The sequence below is a fragment of the Takifugu rubripes genome, chromosome 19 (assembly GCF_901000725.2).
Source record: "Takifugu rubripes chromosome 19, fTakRub1.2, whole genome shotgun sequence".
In the NCBI taxonomy this organism is placed as follows: Eukaryota; Metazoa; Chordata; class Actinopteri; order Tetraodontiformes; family Tetraodontidae; genus Takifugu; species Takifugu rubripes.
The window spans coordinates 5,695,649-5,719,734 of NC_042303.1; the positions used below are offsets into that span (position 1 = coordinate 5,695,649).

The 24,086-nt window shown below is 42.5% G+C and overlaps 1 protein-coding gene across 3 annotated transcripts in view; it reads left to right on the forward strand.

Annotated features, from left to right (window-relative positions):
- The first annotated feature begins 13,244 nt into the window (after positions 1-13,244).
- Positions 13,245-24,086, forward strand: part of rap1gapb (RAP1 GTPase activating protein b) — a 134,688-nt gene continuing 123,846 nt past the window's right edge. For all 3 annotated transcript variants that reach the window (XM_029826434.1, XM_029826433.1, XM_029826436.1), the window contains exon 1: positions 13,245-13,550. The gene's annotated coding sequence lies outside the window, so the exon portion shown is untranslated. The remainder of the gene's footprint in view (positions 13,551-24,086) is intronic.

The window sequence follows — 24,086 nt, forward strand, 5'->3', positions numbered from 1 at the left end:
TTTATTCTCAGATTAAGATTTTGTTCACATTTCTTATTTACTATCGCAGTATATATAATTACCGACATTCATGTTTGTTTTTTTCCATTATTAATTTCCGGGTGTAAGTGCCAAAGGCTGCTGGAGCATTCTTTTGTCTTTGGCATTAAAATAAGACTTCTTTGGTGTGTTACTCGAGCACAGTGATTAAACTGGGTTATGTTTATACCAGTGGTCATAATGTATTTATTAAAAACAATAAATAGACCTAGAAAAACATGGACTGCTGTGTTTTGCCATGAGCCATGTTATTGATGGGCTCTTCAAATGTACATTCCTTCTAAATGACTTCTCAGCAGCTGTTGTTGTCCACATCACCCACATGGCAGCAACATAGTGGGATTAAAGTGTTTTTGAACATAAATAAATTTTAACTCCAGTTTTCCAAAGCCAAACACTGACAAAATTGGGAATGGCTTCTACTTTTGCTACTAATAAAACACCAATTCTATGTCCACAGCAGTGGAAACATAAATCTGCAAAGAACTATTTGCCTCGTTCATGTAAAGCAGCAACAACCTTTGTGCCAGGCAGAGAAAATGAATATACAGTATAGTGATTTTGTTTTATTGGACTGATTTAAAGGACACTCAATCACAGATCCAGTAGAAGTCTGAAGTGCTTTTTCCAATCAGGGGGACATCGAATATGATAAAGGCAGCGCTACATGCAGTGCTACATTATCATGGTGCCAGTGACTGTTAGAAATCCTACAGTGTTTGCAGCAGGATGCTCCACATGTTCTATCAGTCTGTCATGGCTAGCACCATCTTCTTTGCTGCAGTGTGCTGGGGTGCAGGCATTAAAGCAAAGGATGCCAACAGACTTAACAAACTCATTAAAAAGGCAGGGTCTGTTGTTGGCTGTAGACTTGCAAACTTGGACGAGGTGGTGAGGGACAGGATGGTGTTGAAATTGCGGACAATCATGGACAATCCCTCCCACCCCCTCCATAACACAGTGGACAAACTGAGAAGCAGCTTCAGCAGCAGACTCCTGCAGCCTCGCTGCTCTAAGGAACGGTACAGGAAGTCATTCCTGCCGTCCGCTATAAGACTGTATAATTCATCCAAACCCAGCCAATAACAATAATTGTGTAATGTTTATGTTGTAATTTTATTTCTATTTTATTCTATATTTATGTATATATGCTTATAATGCTTATAATATGTATATATTATGTATATATATGCTTATAATATATGCTGTATATATGCTTATAATGTTCTAATCTTATCTGTATTTATTTATTCTGTTTCTATACTTTGTATAGGGTGCTACTACAATTCAATTTCCCCACGGGGATAAATAAAGTTCATCTTAATCTTGAAGAGAAGGTGAAGTGCTTGGTGACTGATGCAGCAGCAAATATGATTGCTGCAGCAAATATTCTGCGGGTGTTACGGGCTCCCTCTCCTCCAAGGAAAACTGGTGGGAGAGTGCATCAGGCTTTGTGTTCCACGAGCCAGGGCGATACGTGATCGTGAAGCGGAACCTGCCGAGGAACAGGGCCCAGCGGGCCTGTCGTGAGTTCAAGCGGCGAGCGGTGCGCAGGTAGGCGAGATTTTTGTGGTCCGTCCACACGATGAAAGGCTGTGTTCCTCCCTCCAGCCAGTGCCTCCACTCCTGCAGAGCCAGGACCACCGCCAGGAGTTCCCGGTTACCTACATCATAATTGGCTTCTGCTGGGGAGAGATGGCGTGAGAAAAAGGCGCAGGGGTGAAGCTTATTATCGGTGGCCTGGCGCTGAGAGAGGACGGCCCCTACCCCGGAGTCTGAGGCATCAACTTCAACCACGAACTGTCGCTCCGGATCTGGGTGCGTAAGGACAGGGGTATTAATAAACATGTTTTTTAGTTTTTTGAAGGCCTGCTGTTCAACTGGAGACCAGACGAAAGTGAGCTTGGGGGACGTGAGACGTGTGAGTGGTGGTAGTTTCGTATGAAACGTCGATAGAAATTGGCAAAGCCTAAGAAACGCTGAAGCTGCTTGCGGGTAGTGGGCACGGGCCAGTCCTTGACTGCTGCCACCTTGGAGGGATCTGCGCGAAGCTGTCCCTTCTTAATCACAAAGCCTAGAAAACTTACAGAGGATGCATGGAATTCACACTTTTCTGCTTTGGCGTACAGCTTATTTTCCAATAGTCTCTTCAACACTTCCCACACGTGCCCAGCATGCTCCTCCAATGACCTGGAAAAGATCAGTATGTCATCCAGGTAAACGAACACCGACTTATTTAGCAGATCCCGCAGCACGTCGTTGACTAGACATTGGAACACGGCAGGGGCATTAGTGAGTCCAAAGGGCATCACCAAGTATTTGAAGTGGCCTAGCGGGGTGTTGAAAGCCGTTTTCCACTCGTCCCCCTCCCGGATTCTGATGAGATGATAAGCGTTTCTCAAATCTAATTTAGTAAACATCGTAGCGGTGTGTAGGGGGCTGAAAGCTGAGTCAATCAGAGGGAGAGGGTACTTGTTCTTCACAGTGATGTCATTTAGTCCGGTGTAGTCAATACAGGGGCGTAAGGATTTATCTTTCTTTTCTACGAAGAAGAACCCCGCCTCCACGGGAGACGAGGAGGGACAAATGAGACCGGCTGCCACTGACTCCGTAATGTACTTCTCCATTGCCTCCCGCTCTGGCTTGGCAAGGCGAAAAAGTCTGTTGGTGGGAAGAGTGGCGCCGGGGAGCAAGTCTATGGCGCAGTCGTAAGGTCTATGGGGGGATAACGAGGAGGCAGATGCTGTGCTGAAAACCTGCTGCAGGTCGTGGTAGTCGGAAGGAACATTGGTTAAGTTGATCTCCTCGGGTGCTGGAGATGGGTTCGTGGCCCTGGTTGGCAGAGCGGATTTAAGGCAGTGGGCGTGGCAATGGTTACTCCAGTTGCGGATGGTGGCAGTAGACCAATCAATGTGGGGGTTGTGGAGCTTCAGCCAGGGGATGCCCAGGATGATGGAATTCAGAGGAGTGCAGATGACAAACATCTCTATGAACTCGTGGTGGTTGCTGGAGAGAATCAATTTCAGAGGTTGCGTCTTGCGCGTTACTAACGTTAGAAGTTTACCATCTACTGAGTCCACTTCTTTCGGGACCGACAAGTCATAAGTGGGGATGCCATGGGTGTTAACAAAGTCTAAGTCTAAGCTTTCATCTGCACCGGAATCCACTAACACTTCAGTAGGGATGGAGTGTTCAGGGAGATGGATCGTACCTTGGACTTGGATCCTTGACGAGGAGGAGGAAGAGATACGACTCAGCTCGGTCCCTTGGCTTCTAGGTGAACCCCGTCCCCTTGGCACCTCAGGACATCGGGAAATATAGTGTCCCTGCTGCGCGCAGTAGAGGCAGAGCTGGTGCTGCATGCGGCGTTGTCTCTCGGCTGCCGTGAGGCGTGTCCTTCCTAACTGCATGGGCTCCTCTACGGGCTGCGGCGGTTGCTCCTGGGCGTAGTGGGAGGTGGCAGGAGATCTTGGGAAGGAATCAGGTGAGTAAAACTGAGAGTAGGTGCGGAACCGTCCCCTCTGCGTCCCCTGCCGCTCCCTGGCTCTCTCCCTGATCCTATTGTCAATGCGGATGGTTAAATCAATAAGGGAGTTGAGGGAGTGGCACTCATCACGAACAGCTAATTTGTCCTTCAGCTCTCCTGCTAGCCCCTTGAGGAATATGGCTTGCAAGGCTGAATCCCCCCACCCACTCTCTGCTGCTAGGATGCGAAAGTTTACCACGTACTCAGAAGCGGAGGAGTTACCCTGTCGGAGGTCCAGCAGTTGGCTCACCGCCTGTCTTCCTGTCACCGGGGGATCAAACACCCGCTTCATCTCCTCCACGAACCCGCTGTAATCACACATCAACTCTGGTTGCTGTGTGGCGACAGCTACGGACCAGGCCGCGGCTTGTCCGGTGAGCAAACTCATGATGAAGGCAGTCTTGGCTTGCGGGGTGGAATAGGTGAGGGGTTGCTGGGTAAAAACCAACTGGCACTGGTGCAAAAACTGGGAGCATGTCCCCAAGTCTCCTGAATATCTTCCTGGGATAGGGATATAGGGCTCACGTGGCTGTGTTAGTCGGCGGGCTGTCAACTGGAACCGACGCGGCGGTGTCCTGTGCGCGAGGAAGCCGTTCGTCCAAGGCCGCCAGCTGACCACTGAGTTGAGAGACGCCAGCCGTGATGCGTTGCATGTGCTCTGACACTTGGCGCAGAGCCGACTCTACCTGGTGGACCCGCGCTGCTTGCGCGGAAAGCGTCTGCTTCAGCAGGTCTGACTCTGCTGGGTCCATAGTGGCCGGATTGTTCTGTTACGGAACGGCGGTTAAGGAGGCCAGGACCCAGACGCAGAGTGCAAACAAAAGGTTCTTTATTAATAAAGTGTCCAAGGCGATCGAACAAAGTAACAACAAAACTCTGAGAAAGTAACCACTGAAAGAACGAACGAAAAATCACCATCAAAATGGGAAAAATCGACGTGAAAGGAAACAACAGAAAGAAGTGACAAAGCACAAAACAAACTTACTGGGCGAAAGGAATAAACAATGCGAAGGGCTAATAGTCACGGGGAGCTGGAGCTTGATTCAAAAAACACAAACAATCCAGCACAGGAGGCAAAGAGAGGGGAGTTTAAGTAGCTGCCGAATCGAAGCAACGAGCTGCAGGTGCGTCAGCGGCTCAGCGCTCCCCAGGGATCGGCCCGCCCCTGGCAGTCGCTCCTGCAGGTGAAGGGAGGAGGGAAGAAACGAGTCACGTTCAAGAACCACAACAGCGGGTGCGGCATGCCGTCTGCCTGGCATGGGAGTCGACTCCTTATTAAAATTAATACCAAAGCACAAATTGGAGAAACTAACATCACAATTAAATGTGGACTATTAAATATTAGATCTCTTTTGTGTAAATCCCTGTTAGTGCACGACCTGATAGTGGATCATCACATTGAGTTATTTTGTCTGAGACCTGGCTTCAGGAGTAGTATGTTAGCTTCAACGAATCTATTCTTCCTACCCATCTTAATTATCGTGTTTCTCGTGTTACTGGTCGAGGAGGTGGAGTGGCAGCAATCTATCACTCCAAGTTATTAGGTAATCCTAGACCAAAACATAGTGCCAGTTCATTTGAAAGCCTGACTCTCTGCATCACCCATCTGAACTGGAAGGCAGAAAAGCCACTTTGTAGTTGTAGTTTGTAGTTGTATATTGGCCCCCTGCTGGGTGAAATCCAAAGTGCCTTTCTGAGTTCTCTGATTTCTTATCTGACTTGGTCCTTGGAACAGACAAAGTCATTATTATTGGAGACTTTAATATATATATATATATATATATAGATGTTATAAATGACAGCTTCAGAAATGGCTTCATTTCATTACTTGAGTCAGTTGGTTTCCTCCAGCAGATAAACCAACCAACTCATAGCTTCAATCACACCTTAGATCTAGTTCTGACTTATGGTGTTGAGGTAGAACATGTGTCAGTGTTCCCTCAGAACCCACTCCTGTCAGGCCATTCTTTGATCACTTTTACATTTATTATTAGAGATTCTTCAATGTTCAGAGCACAGTCTTACTATAGCAGATGTCTTTCAGATAATGCTGTAGCTAAGTTTAAGGATGTGATCCCTGCGTTGATCCCAGGACCACTGTGTGTTTCCCCAGGGATCAATCATTATAATCTTGGTCCCGCAGAGGTTGACTCTATTACTGAAAGTGCAGCAGCCTCACTGAGAATCACACGTGATTCTGTTGCCCCCTTGAAAAAGAAAATAGTAAATCAGAGGAGGTGTGCCCCCTGGTATAATTCACATATTAGGACCCTCAAGCAGAGTGGGAAGACTAGAAAGGAAGTGGTATTCTTGTAAAATAGATAGCTCTCATGTAGCCTGGAAAGAATGTCTAGTACAAGGGTGCTCATTACGTCGATCGCGATCTACCGGTCGATTGCAGAGGTAGTACTGGTCGATCACGGCATGGCATTAAAAAATATCAGCCTATCATTTATCCCATCACTTGATTTATATACAGGGCAGCCAGTTAGATGACAACTGAATTTGACATTCAGATGACCAATCAAGCGCAAACAACGGCGCTAAGTGCAGCAGAACTTACGATGTCAGCCTATTATCAATCCCGTTACTTGATTGACATACACGGCAACCAGTCAGATGCACTAAGCTATTCAGCAAATTACCTCTGATTTTAAGCCATCGCTAAAGCTTATGGTCATCAAAATGAATGAGGGAGCGGGACCAAGTAAGACAAAAACATATCACTTTCATACGGAATGGGAGGTGGACTTTTTTCACGATGTCATTTTCGAAGTTCGTTGAAGATTATTAAGTACATGAAGATTATTAAGTCCAAATATGTTCCACCATGACTGATGAACATTTGGAAGTGTGCTTGAGGCTGGCTGTCAGCAGCTGCTGTCCAGACTATGCATCCCTGGCTGATTCAATTCAGTGCAAGTTTAAAGTAAACTCAGGCAATTACAAAAAAATGTTAATAGTTAATTATGTGTGTTTTGCAAAACTGGCTCATTCGGTTATGCTAGGTACATCAACATACATTGTACATACAAAGAATCCTCGATACATTTGAAAATGAGATGTTTTGCATTTTTGTGGTGGGTAGATCACTTTGACTTGGTCATTTTGTAAGTAGCTCGCATGCTGAAACAATGTGAACACCCTGGTCTAGTAGTTTATAAAAAGGCCCTCCGTCAGGCTAGAACAGCTTATTTTTCTTCTTTAATTGAGAAGAATAAGAGCAACCCCAGGTTTCTTTTCAGCACTGTGGCCAAATTAACTAAGAGTCACAGTGTTTTAGATCCACATATCCCTTCTTCCCTTAGTGGTGAAGACTTCATGAGCTTATTCAATGATAAATTTCTAGCTATCAGAGAGAAAGCTAACCAGGCTATCCCAACAACTGGACCATCACCAGATGTGCTGACTGGGGGAACATACAGGGTCTCCAATGAGCCCTTAAACTCTTTCAGTCCTATATATTTTTCTGAGGCGTCGTCACTAATTCAGAAATCCAAGACCACCACGTGTCTTTAAGATCCCATCCCAACACACCTGTTGAAGGATCTTTTACCATTGATAGGCAGTTCTATCCTGGACCAGATCAATTGTTGTTTAGTGACAGGTTATATACCCCGGTCCTACAAGGTGGCAGTGATTAAGCTGTTGCTTAAAAAAAAAAAAAAAAAACGTCACTGGATCCGGACGTACCAGCAAATTATAGGCCAATATCCAACCTTCCTTTTATCTCTAAAATTCTAGAGAAGGTTGTAGTGACTCGGTTACTGGAGCACCTGCAGAGGAACAGCCTGTTTGAGGTGTTTCAGTCAGGCTTTAGAGCTCATCACAGCACAGTAACAGCACTTCTTAAAGTTACTAATGATTTTCTTATAGCTTCAGATCATGGACTGGTTTCTATGCTGGTTCTGCTGGACCTCAGTGCTGCTGAGGAACAGAAAAAACCATCAGGACCAGGTTCAATGAGATCAGCACCATCTGCACCACCCATTTCTATACCACATGCAAAAAATTATGCATGTTCAGCATCATCCTGAATCCTGCAACTGGTACACCTGCTGCCCCACCTGGTAGAAAATAAAGGTGTAAGTATCTTGCAGCTTCAAGACCACTGCTAATATTGTCATTCACTGTGGGGTATACAGTTCCCATTTCTATGCCCGTGCGTCATCACACACCACACTCCATTATTGCAAAAACGGTGATATAAACATTGCATCACTGACTACAACAAGAGCGGACGCCGAGTGCCCCAATGACCTCTCTCCTCCTGATGCTCTTAATGGCTTCTTTGACCTTTTCAAGGCTTCCAACACCTCTTCCTGCACCCGTCTTCCCCCTCTTCTGATGAGGTGCCGCTCAGTCTGACAGCTGAGGAGGTGAGGTGGTCACTGCAGATAATAAAGCCTTGAAAATCTCCTTCGTTATGGACTGACTCAGAGGTGCTGATGGACATTTTTAACACAGCACTCTCCCAGGCAAAGGTGCTGACCACCATCATCGCCGCCATCCCGAGGTTTTCAGGAATCTGTGGCCCAGTGGCTGTCACAGATTGTCATGAAGTGCTTTGAGTGGCTGGTCATGTCTCACTTTTAGGACTATATAGACACTAATGTGGACAGGGGAGGACAGGTAGAGGATAGGATAGGTAGGGTAGGAGAGGAGAGGAGAGGAGAGGAGAAGTAGAGTGAAGGGGAGGTAGAGGAGAGGAGAAGGAGGAGGAGGGGAAAGAGGAGAGGAAAGAAGAGGAGAGGGAGAGGAGAAGGAGGGGGAGAGGAGAGGAGAGGAGAGGCACAGAAACACACACACAAAAAATATGATGCACAATCACTTCAGCGGGGCCGGAGGTCATTATGCAGCTCCGAGGGCGGCGATACCTGTAAATAAATAGAGGGGGGGGGGGGGAGAAGCAGAAAAACTACACAAGAATCAGCATAACTAGTCTGCTTGATGAGGAGAGGAAAGGAGAGGAGAGGAAACCATGACCCAGTGGAGTGACAGAGGCCTGTCAGGTGATCATGTTTCCGGACCCCGGCAGCCTTGGCCTATAACAGCATAACGAAGATGTGACCTAACGATTAGACGACCCCCTAAGTATGATAGTAACTGGAACTACTGAATTAGTAACAATAAGCTTTTTCAAAGAGGTAGGTTTTGAGTCTGACCTTAAAAGTAGCGATGGAGTCAGCCTCCCGTACCTGGACAAGGAGCTGGTTCCATAGCAGGGGGGCCTGGTAGCTAAATGCTCGGCCCCCCCATTCTACTCCTGGAAACCACAAGTAGACCAGCATTCTGAGAGCGGAGCGGTCTATTGGGCTGATAAGGTATCACTAGCTCCTCCAGGTAGGATGGAGCTAGGCCTCTGAGGACCTTGTAGGTCAAAAGAAGGGTTTTAAAAATTATTCTAAATTTAACGGGCAGCCAATGAAGCGACGCCAGTACAGGAGTAATGTGATCTCTTTTGTCAATACCTGTCAGAACTCTGGCTGCAGCATTTTGGATCAACTGGAGGCTTCTTAAAGAGTTGTTTGGACACCCTGATAATAAAGAGTTACAGTAGTCCAGCCTGGAAGTAACAAATGCATGGACTAACTTTTCAGCATCATGCCGCGTCAGCAGTTTCCTGATCTTTGATGTTCCTCAAGTGAAAAAAGGCACTTCTAGAGACTAATTTAATGTGTGAGTTGAAGGAGAGATTTTGATCAAAATTTACTCCTAGATTCCTCACAGAGAGACTAGATGTTAATGAGATACCATCTAGAGTGATCATGTGATCTAATCTATCCCTGAGAGGTTCAGGACCAAACACCATGACCTCAGTTTTTCCTGGGTTAAGGAGGAGGAAATTTGAAGACATCCAGGACCTTATGTCTTTAAGACTGGAGGTCTGGAGCTTCACTAACTTCTCTGTCTCCTCGGGTTTCATGGATAAATAGAGCTGAGTGTCATCAGCATAACAATGAAAATTTATCCCATGCTGCCGAATAATGTTCCCTAAGGGAAGCATGTACAATGTGACGAGGATTGGTCCGAGTACAGAACCTTGAGGAACTCCATGGCTAACCCTACTGTATGAGGAGGGAACACCATGGACATGGGCAAACTGGTATCTATCAGATAAGTATGATCTAAACCAGTCTAGTGCTGTCCCTTTAATCCCAATCACATGTTCCAGTCTATGTAACAGGATGCTGTGATCAACTGTATCAAAAGCAGCACTGAGGTCCAGCAGAACCAGCATAGAGACCAGTCCATGATCGGAAGCTATGAGAAGATCATTAGTAACTTTAAGAAGTGCTGTTTCTGTGCTGTGGTGAGCTCTAAAGCCTGACTGAAACATCTCAAACAGGCTGTTCCTCTGCAGGTGCTCCAGTAACTGAGTCACCACCACCTTCTCTAGAACTTTAGAGATAAAAGGAAGGTTGGATATTGGCCTATAATTTGCTAAGACATCAGGATCCAGTGATGGTTTTTTTAAGCAACGGCTTAATCACTGCCACCTTGTAGGACCGGGGTACATAACCTGACACTAAAGAACCATTGATCTGGTCCAGGATAGAACTGCCTATCAATGGTAAAACATCCTTCAACAGGTGTGTTGGGATGGGATCTAAAAGACACGTGGTGGTCTTGGATTTCTGAATTAGCGATGACACCTCAGAAAAATATATAGGGCTGAAGGAGCTTAAGGGCTCATTGGAGACCCTGTATGTTCCCACAGTCGGCACATCTGGTGATGGTCCAGTTGTTGGGATGGCCTGGTTAGCTTTCTCTCTGATAGCTAGAACTTTATCAGTGAAGAAGCTCATGAAGTCTTCACCACTAAGGGAAGAAGGGATACGTGGATCTAAAACACTGTGACTCTTAGTTAATTTGGCCACAGTGCTGAAAAGAAACCTGGGGTTGCTCTTATTTTCCTCAATTAAAGAAGAAAAATAAGCTGTTCTAGCCTTGCGAAAGGCCTTTTTGTAAACTAATAGACAGTCTTTCCAGGCTACATGGTAGCTGTCTATTTTACAAGAATGCCACTTCCTTTCCAGTCTTCGCACTTTCTGCTTGAGGGTCCTGATATGTGGATTATACCAGGGGGCACACCTCCTCTGATTTAATATTTTCTTTTTCAGGGGGGCAACAGAATCAAGCGTGATTCTCAGTGAGGTTGCTGCACCTTCAGCAATAGAGTCAACCTCAGCAGGGCTAAGATTATAATGACTGATCCCTGGGGAAACACACAGTGGTCCTGGGATCAGCACAGGGATCACTTCCTTAAACTTAGCTACAGCATTATCTGAAAGACATCTGCTATAGTAAGACTTTGTTCTGAGCATAGAAGAATCCTTAATAATAAATGTAAAAGTGATCAAAGAATGGCCTGACAGGAGTGGGTTCTGAGGGAACACTGACACATGTTCTACCTCAACACCATAAGTCAGAACTAGATCTAGGGTGTGGTTAAAGCTATGAGTTGGTTGGTTTATCTGCTGGAGGAAACCAACTGACTCAAGTAATGAAATGAAGCCATTTCTAAAGCTGTCATTTATAACGTCCATATGGATATTAAAGTCTCCAATGATAATGACTTTTTCCGTTCTAAGGACCAAGTCAGATAAGAAATCAGAGAACTCAGACAGGAACTCTGAATGTGGCCCAGCAGGGGGCCGATATACAACTACAAACAGAAGTGGCTTTTCTGTCCTCCAGTTCAGATGAGTGATGCCAAGAGTCAGGCTTTCAAATGAACTGAAGCTATGTTTTGGTCTGGGATTAATTAATAACTTGGAGTGATAGATTGCTGCCACTCCCCCTCCTCGACCAGTAACACGTGAAATATGATAATTAAGATGGGTAGGAGGAGTAGATTCATTTAAGCTCACATACTCCTCCTCCTGAAGCCAGGTCTCAGTAAGACAAAATAAATCAATGTGGTGATCCGCTATCAGGTCGTGCACTAACAGGGATTTACACAAAAGAGATCTAATATTTAACAGTCCACACTTAATTGTGATATTAGTTTCTCCAACTTGTGCTTCAGTATTAATTTTAATAAGATTTTGGTGATTGACCGCTCCCCTGCTCTGTGCTTGGTGAACTTTTAACCGTGGAACAGAGACTACCTCTATAGTGTTAAATATGTTATTGTTGGTGGATGAGGGTTCTAAGGAAGCAGCAGAGAGGTGTGTAAGACTACAGCTCTGCATCCTGGTCTGGACCCTGGATTGTCAGGTCACTTTGGGTCTAATAAAATTAGCCAGATTACTAGAAATGAGAGAAGCACCATCTCGTGTGGGATGGACACCGTCTTTCCTAATCAGACCAGGTTTTCCCCAAAAGGTGTTCCAATTGTCTATAAAGGCCACCTGGTTATCGGGGCACCACCGTGACAGCCAGCGACGGAGCGACGACATGCGGCTAAACATTTAATCGCTGGCCAGATTGGGGAGGGGACCAGAGAATGCAACGGAGTCCGACATCATTTTTGCGTAGTTACACACCGACTCCAAGTTAATTTTAGTGACCTCCGACTGAAAACATCCCCTGCATCTGTGTGGATAAGACTAAAGAGAAGGTAGTGGACTTTAGGAGGGTGCAGAATCCCACCTCCCATCTCCATCAGAGAAAGTAGACGTTGAAAGTGTCTTTAGTTGCTATCTGGGTATCGACATCACCAACTACCTGACGTGGTGAAGAAGGCCCACCGAAGCATCTTCTTTCTGAGGAGGCTGAAGCACACAGGAATACACTCATCAGTCCTGGCAGCCTAGATGTGCAGTGGAAGGTGTGCTTACTTTCTTCATCGCGGTGTGGTATGACAGCTACTCAACTGTCGCCGGGGTAGGTGAGGGGCTGGAGGTCGAAAACTAGGGCACACTGAAGCAAAAAACTGGCACACATGGCAGCCTCACCAGAATATCGCTCTGGGATTGGTACGTGGGGCTCCCTTGGCGCAGCGGCCACTCGCTGCGGAACGACTTCCAGCGCCTCCGGGGCTGGTGGAGACGGTACCTGCTCTGCCCGTCCCGAAGAGAGCAGGTCCGTTACGCTCGTGTTGAGCATCTGGAGCGAAGCCCAAATATCTGTGAGGAGCTGGTCGTGCTGGCCCAGCAACCTCCCGAGCCTCCAGCGTACAGCGCACTGCGTCTTGATCTGCCGGGTCCATCCTGGTCGGAGGATTCTGTTGCGGTTCGTGGTTGTTTAGGACCCGAACGCAGGCAAGACGCAGTGAGGAAAGGTCCAAAAATTGGTTTTATTAAACAAACACAAAAGGACAGTCCTCCTGGACTTTCTTTCTCCGGATGCAGACAACGAGCTCCAGCGTGGAGCCACAAAAATCACAAAAACCCAACAAAGTTACCAGATACACCAAGTCACACGAAATCCTCCGACACTGGTAGGCTGGAGTCTTAGACTTTAAATAGGCGGCTGATCACTGATGTCCTGCAGGTGCGCCAACAGGTGGCCAGAGCATGGCTCCACCACGCCCCCTGCAGGAAAAACACAACTGGGAATCCTGGATCACAACAAGCTGTCCTGGAAAGCGTCAAGGCCTTCTCAGTAGCTTTTTGCTTGCAAAGCATTCGAGTTAAATGCAAAGTGTTTATGCTGTTTGCCTTTTCCAGCTGTTAATAGCTGCACAAAAAGCTGCACCGATTGTGTGTACGTGTGTGTGCGTGCTTGCGTGAGTTCGTGCGGAGTAGTAAAAGATCGCATTGGACGGCACTCCACAGTCACATGACTCTGACAGCATGTTCGTTTTTAAAAGAAGGAAAAGAAGGACCCGAACATCAGATGCGCACAGCCAACGCGTTTTACATTTGCGGAAACGACACCGATCCATATCTCCGCTCGGCTGCAGGCAGAACAGCTGTATTACTCCAATAAATCTCCCCCACTTCCCGTTTTAAGCTTCGACTTTTGCTTGTGGCATCTGTTATCTCTCCAACGACGAACAAGCGCGCACGCATAGATCACCTCTTCCCCTGCAAAGGTAATGGAGAGCAACTTTTTGTCTCAGCGCCGTGTATGATCATTGTTGCTGTGTGTGACAGCAATCATGCGGTTTTCCTGCGTGCTCTGAGCCAATTAACAGCGTGGATCCGCGCTCATTTTTGTCTTGAATCGATCCTACATGCACCCGGCGGAGGAGGCGGGGGCAATTATATGCGGAAAAAGCCAATTGCGTTAATAATTACTCCAATAATTTAGCCTCCAGCCAACAATAAAATTGAAATTGTTCTGTTTCTTTCTAAACCTAGTAGGTTTTCTATCACTCTTAATGCGTTATCGAATCAGTCATCCCCATGTAAATCCTTACACCCAATTAAAAATCAGAAAATATCTTGTTAAATATGGAAAAATATATTTTAAAATTCAAATGTATTTTTAAGCAGAGGGTATTTAGACATATACAGTAGACATGATGTATGGAAAAAATGGATATATATTATATACATAAATGATAATAACCATGCAGGGTCTGCAAATGAAAAATTAATGAATGGAATAGCAGGTGATTCTGTGTTAATGTGAAATATTTATGGTTAATTTAGGCAGCAAATGTTGATCTCTTGCCTATGAGAACCAAGATGCTCAGAGCTTGCATGTGAAACCAGATATTAACTTTAATATATTGTCTTTTTCCTTTTTGAGTATGGGTATGGATGATATTTTGATGTTACATTTAGTCCTAAAACTTACTGTATATTAACATTTTCACAATGACAGGATAACACATATTAAAATTTTCACACTGACAGGATAACACTTTCTATAACGCACATCCACAGGTTTACATCTTACATCAATAGAACATTTATTTAGTTTAAAGTCCTGTTAACTGTGTGTTCCATAAGTATAAACATTTTTTTTATACAGATGTGACTATATTATGATATTACGACGATGATGATGATGATGATGATGATTATAGGACTGTCAAGTCATTTATCACAGTTGGTCACGGGTAGCTTTAAAATAATTATGAATCACCACAATTCAAAAATTGGCCAGATGAAAGCAGTTGTAAAATTTTGCACTTGCCTGTTCTGTTGCACACAAAAAAAGCATTGAGACATACTTCAAGCCACCAACCAATTCAGCAGAATGAAAGCATTCTGCTATGTAGACAAATTTGTAAATAGTTATTTATAGTTACCTCTTCGTTCTGAGGGAATGAATTGAGTTACTCAAACCAACTGAGTGGGCCAACGTTGTTTTTGGCATCCTATTAATACACAGTATACATGTCTGTCTGTCTGTCTGTCTGTGTTTGAGTTGCTGATATGCGTTTAAAATTGCATAATAGTTGTGTAATAGCATCCATCTGCAGCATTCTCACAGTAAGATGGCTAGTTTGGAAAAAAATTCTGAAAAAACCATCATGCTCAAAGCATTTAATGAAACAGTAAAAATATTGAATCTATTACAAATTCATCACAGAAGCAAGAACCATTTTCACCCCAACAGCATAAATCTATCATATAATTTTGGAGCCCTGAAATCACTGGCACTTTGTAAAATTACCATAGAAATAAAGACATCTCTAATAATCCTCCACTCCATGCTTTCAGTATTAACAGGAATATGCAAATGCTAAGGGAAATTATTCACAACAGATAAAGAAACCTAATTTCCTTTTGCTCCATTTCATTCAAGCCTTAGGAAATTATGCAACATATAGGTTTAGACGTTATGTTGCTTAGTTGTCTTGCAGTAGCCTAAATTCTATGAACTTCAATCGATCTTAGTCCAATTTAGGTAAAGCATTTGATTAAAGATGAGGATAGAAAAAGTCCACAAAATGTGGTCTGTATTAAGATTAGACTCAATCTCATCATAGCATTACATTTTCGATAAGTGTTTGATTTGGAGAGACATTGAGCATTTGAATTACTTGTGTTTTTGGATCAGTCCTGGTTATATCAGTCAAACTCTTTAGGACCACGTGATGTTGTTAATTGTCCCATTTTTCAGCATCTTACCTATTATATTACCATAAAACCTCAATGATTTTGCTGTTTTACATAATAAAGTGTATTTACTGATAAATTGCCAAATGGTGCTTATATATTTCATTCAAATTTGTTTTGATTGGCTTTGTTGTTTTAGACATATCTGTTGATTTACAATATTTGTATGTTGATTTATAATAGTTTTGCTTTTTAAAAAAAAAAAAGAAAAACATGTCGAGAAGCTGATGGAAATTTATGACATCAAACCAACCTGCCAAGAATTCTAAATCACTCTCTTCTATTGTGTTCTTACCCCAAACCTCTGTCTGCTGTCTCCTCTGATCTCAGATGTGGCTTTGACTGCTAGAGGCAGCTCACAGCAGCTCAGTGCAGCCCATTTGGCAAAAAGAGGAATTTGGTGCCAGTCTGAATACAAAACTTATCACTCCATATATTCAGAGTGCCTGTCACTGAACCTAGACCAGTCTTCCATTACATGAAGATACAGCCCCAGCTGACCAAGCTGATGATGCCACTGTTGTAAATTTACATTCATTATTGTGAAGTTGGTCAGTTTTGCACCAATTACACTAAAAATGTTCAATTTGTCAAGGCAGATAATTTCCTTCTTATCAGTTTTACTTCTAAGAGAAAATGTTGGGTTTTCATAACTTATTAACAATCAATACCCTAAGGAATGATTTTTAGTGTAAAATTAATAAAATATAATTGCAATTAAATTTGAATTAATTTTGTCATTTGCAAAATGCTCTGCCTAAAGTTTAACAACATACTTTTCTCCATGGTATTATCAGAGGTAGAACATGTTATAAATAAGGAATTTTAATTGGTCTTGTGAAGGTGGAAATTGTTGTAGGCAAGCAGTGGTGACTACAAAAGGATTATGCTTCATTTCATTTCACCATTGCCACAAAAAAATTCGTACATCTACATGTTTGCCTCTTGAATAACATTTTGTACACAAAAGTACACAAATCATCAGGATCAGGAAGCAGCTATTAAAGATAAAAAGTCAGGTTAATCTCAGTTCACCCCTGGCCCGATTTACTGTTAGAAAATTTGTGCCTAGGTGGATTCTGTATTATTCATGAATAAAGTTTTGTGTTGGCTATTGTCTCTTAGTTTTATGATTGCCACAACTAAGGCACAATAAATGAAAGATGAAGGAAAAACAGCACAAGTGAAGCTCTTGTAAATTATGTGGCTGGTTTTTCACTCATGTCCCTGTAAGGGACAGATACCATGAACGTGTAGTCTATTTTTGTCCATCCGCTCTGTTTGCCTTGGGCTGAAGATTTATAAAAGAATAAATGATCCTGAAAGAATCAGTTACCTCACTGTAATGATTAATAACTTTCTCTATTGATTTCCTGAAAAATAGCTGCGCTGAAGGGAGAGTGATGGGGTATTTTCTCAGCAGCCCGACATTGTAGAAATTTGAATTGGCCAATTTATGATTTCCTCGGTCACATACACATTGGTAAGCGACAGTAAGGTGACCATCTTGGAAAATATCATTTCACACATCAAACAGAACATCTTCATCCACCACATGCATATATTGTTTTGATTAGTGATTTTCTAACTGTTTCCTGTTAAACAGTACAGAAATGCTATATCATAGAAATGTGGCAATGTATTTAAAAACTCTATTTTCAATGCATAGTTTGAAGTTGTCTGTCTAGCTGTAACAGCAAAAACAGCAATGAGAAGCATGACAATGCCATTTTCATTATTTCACAGTTTGCAAACCCTGTGGTTTAATTCATGTAATGTACAAAGAAAAATTCAATGTTTATGTCTGAAGGCCAATTACAGTGAGAAATGACAGCAAGCAGCATCTGGAAATGTGCTTTTTCATTTAGTGCTGGGCTGGGCTGGAAAATGGGTACAGATGAGCAGGTGTACACATTCAAGTGTAGATAGGGAACGTAGGCAGCCAGATGGATGGCTATAAAAGAATGGTTCCAAGACCCTGGTCCACCTGAAAAGCAGTGGTGGGATACAGAAAAGATGGTCGTTGGGGCATGAAATGTTTGCGTCTGCAGCCTTGCATTTATGCTTGAGAACTATCATTTTCAGATTTTCTTTTCACTAATTTTGAAAATGGTATTATATGTGCCAGAAAGACAGCTCAGAATAATGAATGTTATACAGTACATCTGAGGGAGCTGGAGCTGCAGTTGTTCTCTACAATTATCATCACCCACATTTAATTAACTGTAATTAAGTGTGACCTCATTACAATTTGCATGCTGTGCAGCACTGGAGATGCATATCACAAAACATAATTTGTAATCCAACAGATAACGAAAAAGTGGCTTCATTTGTTGATGCTTCAATTGCTGTTATACAGAGTAAACATGTATGTATGGGTCAAAATGCAGCCATCTACAAAGCAGTGTTGGTTTCATGGCTTCATCATAAATGTGTTGCATCAGTTTGTTGCAACAAGTCTCCAATGTGGCATCTACATCAGTCACATCAGAGGTATAAATAGGCCCCAAATCATGTGTGTCCAGTTTCAAAGAATCGGAACAAAACCACTGTCACAACAGAAAAGAAACACTGACTTACAGCAAGAAGAATGTTTAAATTCCATTTTTAAACCATGGTTAAATTACCCTGGGGCCAGGTGCTCTTGTGCAGTCATGTTTTCCCTGTGTATGCGTGGGTTCTCCCCAGGTATTCCAGCTTCCTCCCACATTCCAAGGATATGCATTTAGTGTTAGGCAAATTGACCTTAGCTGTGACGATATGTGTGAATCATTGTTTCTTTATCTGTTAGCCCTGCAATCAGCTGGTGACTCCAGGGTGTACCCCGCCTCTCTCTCCCTGTAGATGGATGGTTGGTGTTGAACACTGCATTATGAATAATCTTTTTGCAGACTGTTAGCATGTGCTCTGGTTCTGAGAGCTGCTCTGAACCATCCTTAAGAGGAAGCTAATTTATTTTCATAGTTGTTGTTTTATTGTCTGATAGAAATGCCATTAATTTCTTTAGTACCAGATGTTTATGTATAGATCTGTATTGATACATTTATTGTGCTTTTATATGGTATTTATTAATATAGTTTTTCAAAAATATATTTTCATTATATGGGGTTACTGGTTCTTTCCTTGATCGATTTGTGGAGGCAACTACAAATCTATTATACTTAAGGTGTCAATGCTCTGGCAAACATAAATCGCACTGTCAAAAAAGTCATTCCGTTCCTGGGAAGTATTATAAAACACAATATCACATTTTCACATTTTTAAAAAATCTGCCAGTTGAATGAATCACTCCTTCCTGCCTGGAAAATTAATACAAGATTATATCTCCAACCACAGGCAGCTCATCATGCCCTCCTACTCCTCAAGTACACCAGGCCAGTCGCCTAGCAAGAAGACTGGATTTCAATTTACCTGAGTAATTTTGTGCAGAGACGAGATGGGATGTTCAACATTTGTGCAACAAGAGCATGAGTAATTTACACTCAGTTTAGACTGGGAGGCAGACTCATGTTTACAGCCAGTAATTATGCAGAAAGGCTAATCTTGATCACTTTTCACTTTAATTATGAAATTTGGAGCCATGGAAAGACTAATAGCCAGCAGCATCAGCCACCCAAATCTGTGGAAATTAAATTGTTTTAAATTTATTTATTTGCGGGTGTGTCTGGGTAGGTGGGTGTAGGACTTCTGGCTGCTGGTCTCCTGATTGGGTCCCCCAGTGCTACAAGGTTTTAAAAGCTACGCCCGAATTTCAAAATGCCATTTCCACCTTTTGTCCATGTGGTATATCTAGCATCAGTAGAATGTACCACACTATAACTATAGGATTAGTTTTTAAGCAGCAGTAGTTGGTAAATAAAGGCAGTTTTTTTATAATCTGAGATGCTGATGATTGGTTTTAATGGGTGAAGGTGGGGAGCCCAAATTTATGTTACATGATTTTCTCTAAGTGTAACAACAGAGTGGAAAAAAAAAGGGAGACCAGGAAAAAGCTGTGGGGGACACTAGAAGTACAAAGTGTGGACGATGACCAGGTTTGCAGGTAAATGGTGCTTAAAAACCTAACTGTTTAAGATTTATGCAGGTTTTCTTGAAACTGAAAAAAAATATTCCCTGTGCATATGTGTTATTCACAAAACAGTTAAATCTCCTGTTACTGTTTCAGTACATCAGAATTGGAGAGATGCTGCTGTATGTCCAATTTCACTATAAGAGATTAGTTCAGCATCTCCTGGTTGGTGTATATAGCACCATATACACGATACAACTTTTATACAGCTACAGTGCTACTTTCTTATTTTTGTATGCAATGTTTTTCCCTCTGCGATATGAAATGAGGAAAATCATCCTATTTTGGATTCTTCCCTTCTTAAATGCCACTGTTGTTTTTCAATTTGATTTTTTCAGAGATTATTTCATATTTTTGATAGACTGGTAGACTGTACTCTTCTGTAATACTTTAACTTATTTAATATATTTGAAATTTGTTGGATTTACTCTCAGTGTGAGGTGCATGTTTATCAGGGTGGACTCTATAATGACTTCGGACAGTACTTTGCATTTACTCTTTGGGTTCATTGCTGGGGTATTTTAAAAGATTCTCTTGGTTTTGCAATGCATAGAGACAAAAAAAAACAACAGTTCTCTCAATTGGAGCTTACTTTCCCTGAAGGTCAAAATGTACTGGAGTCCACAATTTCAGTCCAACAAAGAGTAAATCTAACTTGTCCCTTGTAAGTAAAAACCTCTGACAGAGTTTTCAAAGAGATGGCATCGCATTTTAAGAGTAAACACAAATCTCAAGAGACACGGTTGCAATGTCTGCATGTTGTTCTGCAGCTGCTGCATATTATTACCATATAATTTATTACAACTACTGACAGCCCACATACAAAAAAAATGTCCAGTTTCAGCACATTTTCTGAGGTACGACTTTAATTACAGCAACTGCTAAACTTGTCAATTATGGCTTCTTAATAATTCAGGAAAATTAACACATGTGGATGAATATTTTCTGAAGTGCTTCACATTTTTAGAAAGAAATAATATAATTTATTCAGAAAGTACGAGGGTGTCTCCAGTCACTTTTAATTTCCAATAAAATCAATCTTTCTTTTCACGGCTTTGCACTGTTTGACTGACTAATTTAACTAAAATCCATTACTGTGTCTGTGAACATGAGCCATCAGCCAAACCGATATATTCCTACATGCCTAGATTTGAATAGTCATGAAAAGTGAATGGAGGACTCTGAAAGCGATGAAAGCTCCGGAGGCAAACATGTGGTGACTGTTGAGTCATCACAAGCTTTGGGCTTGAGGAGCCTATGCTGGCTGAAGAATACATTGCATTATTCACAGAGGGTAAGCCTGTAATTAAGTGGTTTAATGACAGACATCTCAAAGGCCACATACACATATGCAGGCACACTTGCAATATATAACTGACAAACATGATTTTTTTCCCCTGGTTTTCTACCATATTTTATAGAATCACATCTTAAAAATTACATGGATTATTCCATGAACCTTAATCTATCTTTAATTATAGAAAGGGATTCGGCGTTACATGGAAATTTGGGATTGCAAAATTTATTTTAAAGGATGTTGAGTTTGCATGATAGCCCCATGAGTACATGGTGTGTTCTGTGTGATGGTCAGAGAGGATGTGGGTGCTGCCTGTCACAGGGTAACTGCTACGATAGACTCTAGTTCCTCGGGACTCTTGTTAGGAGTAAGCAGCAGTTAACAAAGGATGGATGTAAGATGGAAATAACAAAAATTATTTGTTTTCTGATTTTGTACTGGTCAAAATTGACAAGGCGACCAAATGCATCTACCATCTAAGTGTCTTTGTTTACTGTTCAGTCAATATCACTGTGCAATAGGTTTGAAAAAACTCTTTTAATGTGTAATTGTTTGAACCATCTCAGTCTGTTTATTATCCAGTATTAGAAAGGCAGAAAAATAAGCCAGTCTTTTAAATCTTAACCTTTGCTTTCTCTAAGCCCCCCAGCCTGTCAGCTGTTATTAAATGATGAAATGGATGCCACAGCCTGACCAGGGCCACATAGTGTCGTGTTGCAATGCTATGATAACAGAAATGTGAATTTGGGAAAGAATGGACCGACAGTTCATTGCTTACAAGCCTGCGGGAGCTATGAGTCACATCTCATGTCGAGAATGACCTGCTTGGCTTCATTTTGTTTCGCCCCAAAAATCTTCATGGTTTCCATATCAGTTGTTTGACAAAAATGCAGAAATTCAACTGAAGCTGCCATGTGAAATAATGAAATTTATTTTAAAAGTCTTTTCCTCGGTGAGGCATGCACTGACAGAAGGCTGGGATGATGATGATACTACTGACAGCTGGTTTTACAATATTGAGTCAAACCTTTCTGAGAAGGATTGAGTCATTGTGAGGTTTGGTTTTGCAGAGAAGCACATATGCCAATTGATGGTTAAAACCCGTAGGACAAACTCAGAAATTTGAAACATACTTTATTACTACACAGGTTGGCAAATGTGATCAGTTTGGATTTTGTGTTTGTCTGTTGCATTATCAAGGTTAAAATGATACTTTTGGATAGCCTGACTGACAGAAATTGTAATAAACAAGTATAAAAAACTAAGAATAAAGTATGCAGAAGCATGGTGCTTTTGCAGATTACAATGTAAATAGACCTTTTAACACTAGAAGTCCCAGCATTTTTCTGTCTACGTAGAAGACCCACACAGAGGCCATTTGGCCTGACCACTTTTCCCGAATACACTAATCACTCATTTTGTTATGGTAATGAGGCTGTTAGTGGCAGTGTGTGGGGTGAGGGGGTCACACCTTACAGAGAATGAGGAATAAAAACACATTCACTCAGAACTGAAGAAGCCTTCTGGATAGAAGGCGAAATGTCTTCAAGAGAAGAAACCCAGTCCAGTTGACAGAGAAAACTACAATGATACAATGACCTGGATGATTGAGAATCTACACAGACAAAAACACATTCTATTCTAAATTGTGGACCTGTGAATGTCCCATGTGACCATAACGACTCATCGACTGCAACCAGACAATTGTTTGATGGATAAATACCTCAGTGCACATGGACTATCGCTTCAGCAGCTCTTCTCAGCAGCATGCACAGCATGATTCAGACACAGGATACCACCAAAAAGAAGCCAAACACCATCACACTCTACAACACAACAAAGTGCGGCGTCGATGTCATGGACCAGGTGGTGCGAGAGTACACTGTCCGCGCAGGAACACGGCGCTGGCCAGTAGCAGTGTTCTATAACATGATAGACATGGCAGAACTGAATGCACACGTGCTCTATCAGTTATGCACCGGGAGGCAGGAGAGACGGGTGGATTTCCTGCTGGAGCTTGCAAGAGAGTTGGCTCAAACCCACTTGGGTCAGAAAAAGGCCCAAAAGGAACAATTATTTCGGCAACAACCCTCCACATCACAACTAGGAAAAAGAGCCAAGTGTCAGGCTAAAATTAAATGTAGGGACAATCATGCAACTGTGCGCTGTGTTGACTGCTACCGATATACATGTGGGAAATGCCGAAAGGAGCAATGGCAGTGCCAGGATTGTGAGTGACTGCTCAAATGTATTTCACTCATAATGCATGGCTTTTCATTCTTTGTAAATATGCTTGGGTTTCTTTTTCTTTTTTACTATTTTTAGCACAAAAATAACAATTACTTCTGCAACAACCCTCCACACCAAAACTGGGAAAAAGTTGCTTTTTCATTCTTTGTAAATATGTTTTGTTTTTTTAACAATAAATGTCAGTGTGTTGATCCCTTCCTTCCTGTTGATCCTTTCCACTGCATACAGCTCATAGTCCAGTTTAAGTCTCTATGGCTATGTTCACTGAGGTATTTATCCATCTCACAACTAAAGCTTGCTCTCAAAAGAACCTCCTGAGCTGTAAGGTATGTCCCCTCCCCCACACAGGTTCAAGTGGCTCCGGCCGTGTGCCACTAACAGCCACATTTCCATAACAAAATGAGTGTCCACAGGGGGGACTTGGGGCCAATTGGCCGTCTTGTGGGTTTTCTAGGTAAAAAGGCCAAATGGCCGCTCTCTGGGACTTCTAGTGTTAATGACATCGATGACGGCCTCCCTTCAGAAAATTATGTTGACAGATGGACAGAGACAGAGAAGCACAGAACATGCTTCTTTGCAATATCGGTGAAATAAGCAACTTTGCTTTGTTACTCCATATAGGGTAAAATAACACATTAATCTAGTAATGAGTAGCTTGTGAACCTCAACCTGTGACAACATCAATACCACAAATGTGCCCATTGTGATACCTTAGTCATGCTAGTTAATTTTAGATTGTTCTAGTCTCATGGTGGCTGAGACTGCCATTTAACTACCGTATTTTCCGGACTATAAGTCGCACTTTTTTTTCATAGTTTGTCAGGGGGTGCAACTTGTACTCCGGAGTGACTTATATATTAAATAAATACATTATTACAGAATTTCACATGTTTGTTATTTTCACACTGACAACCACAAGAGTGCGCTCTAGGCGTGTGT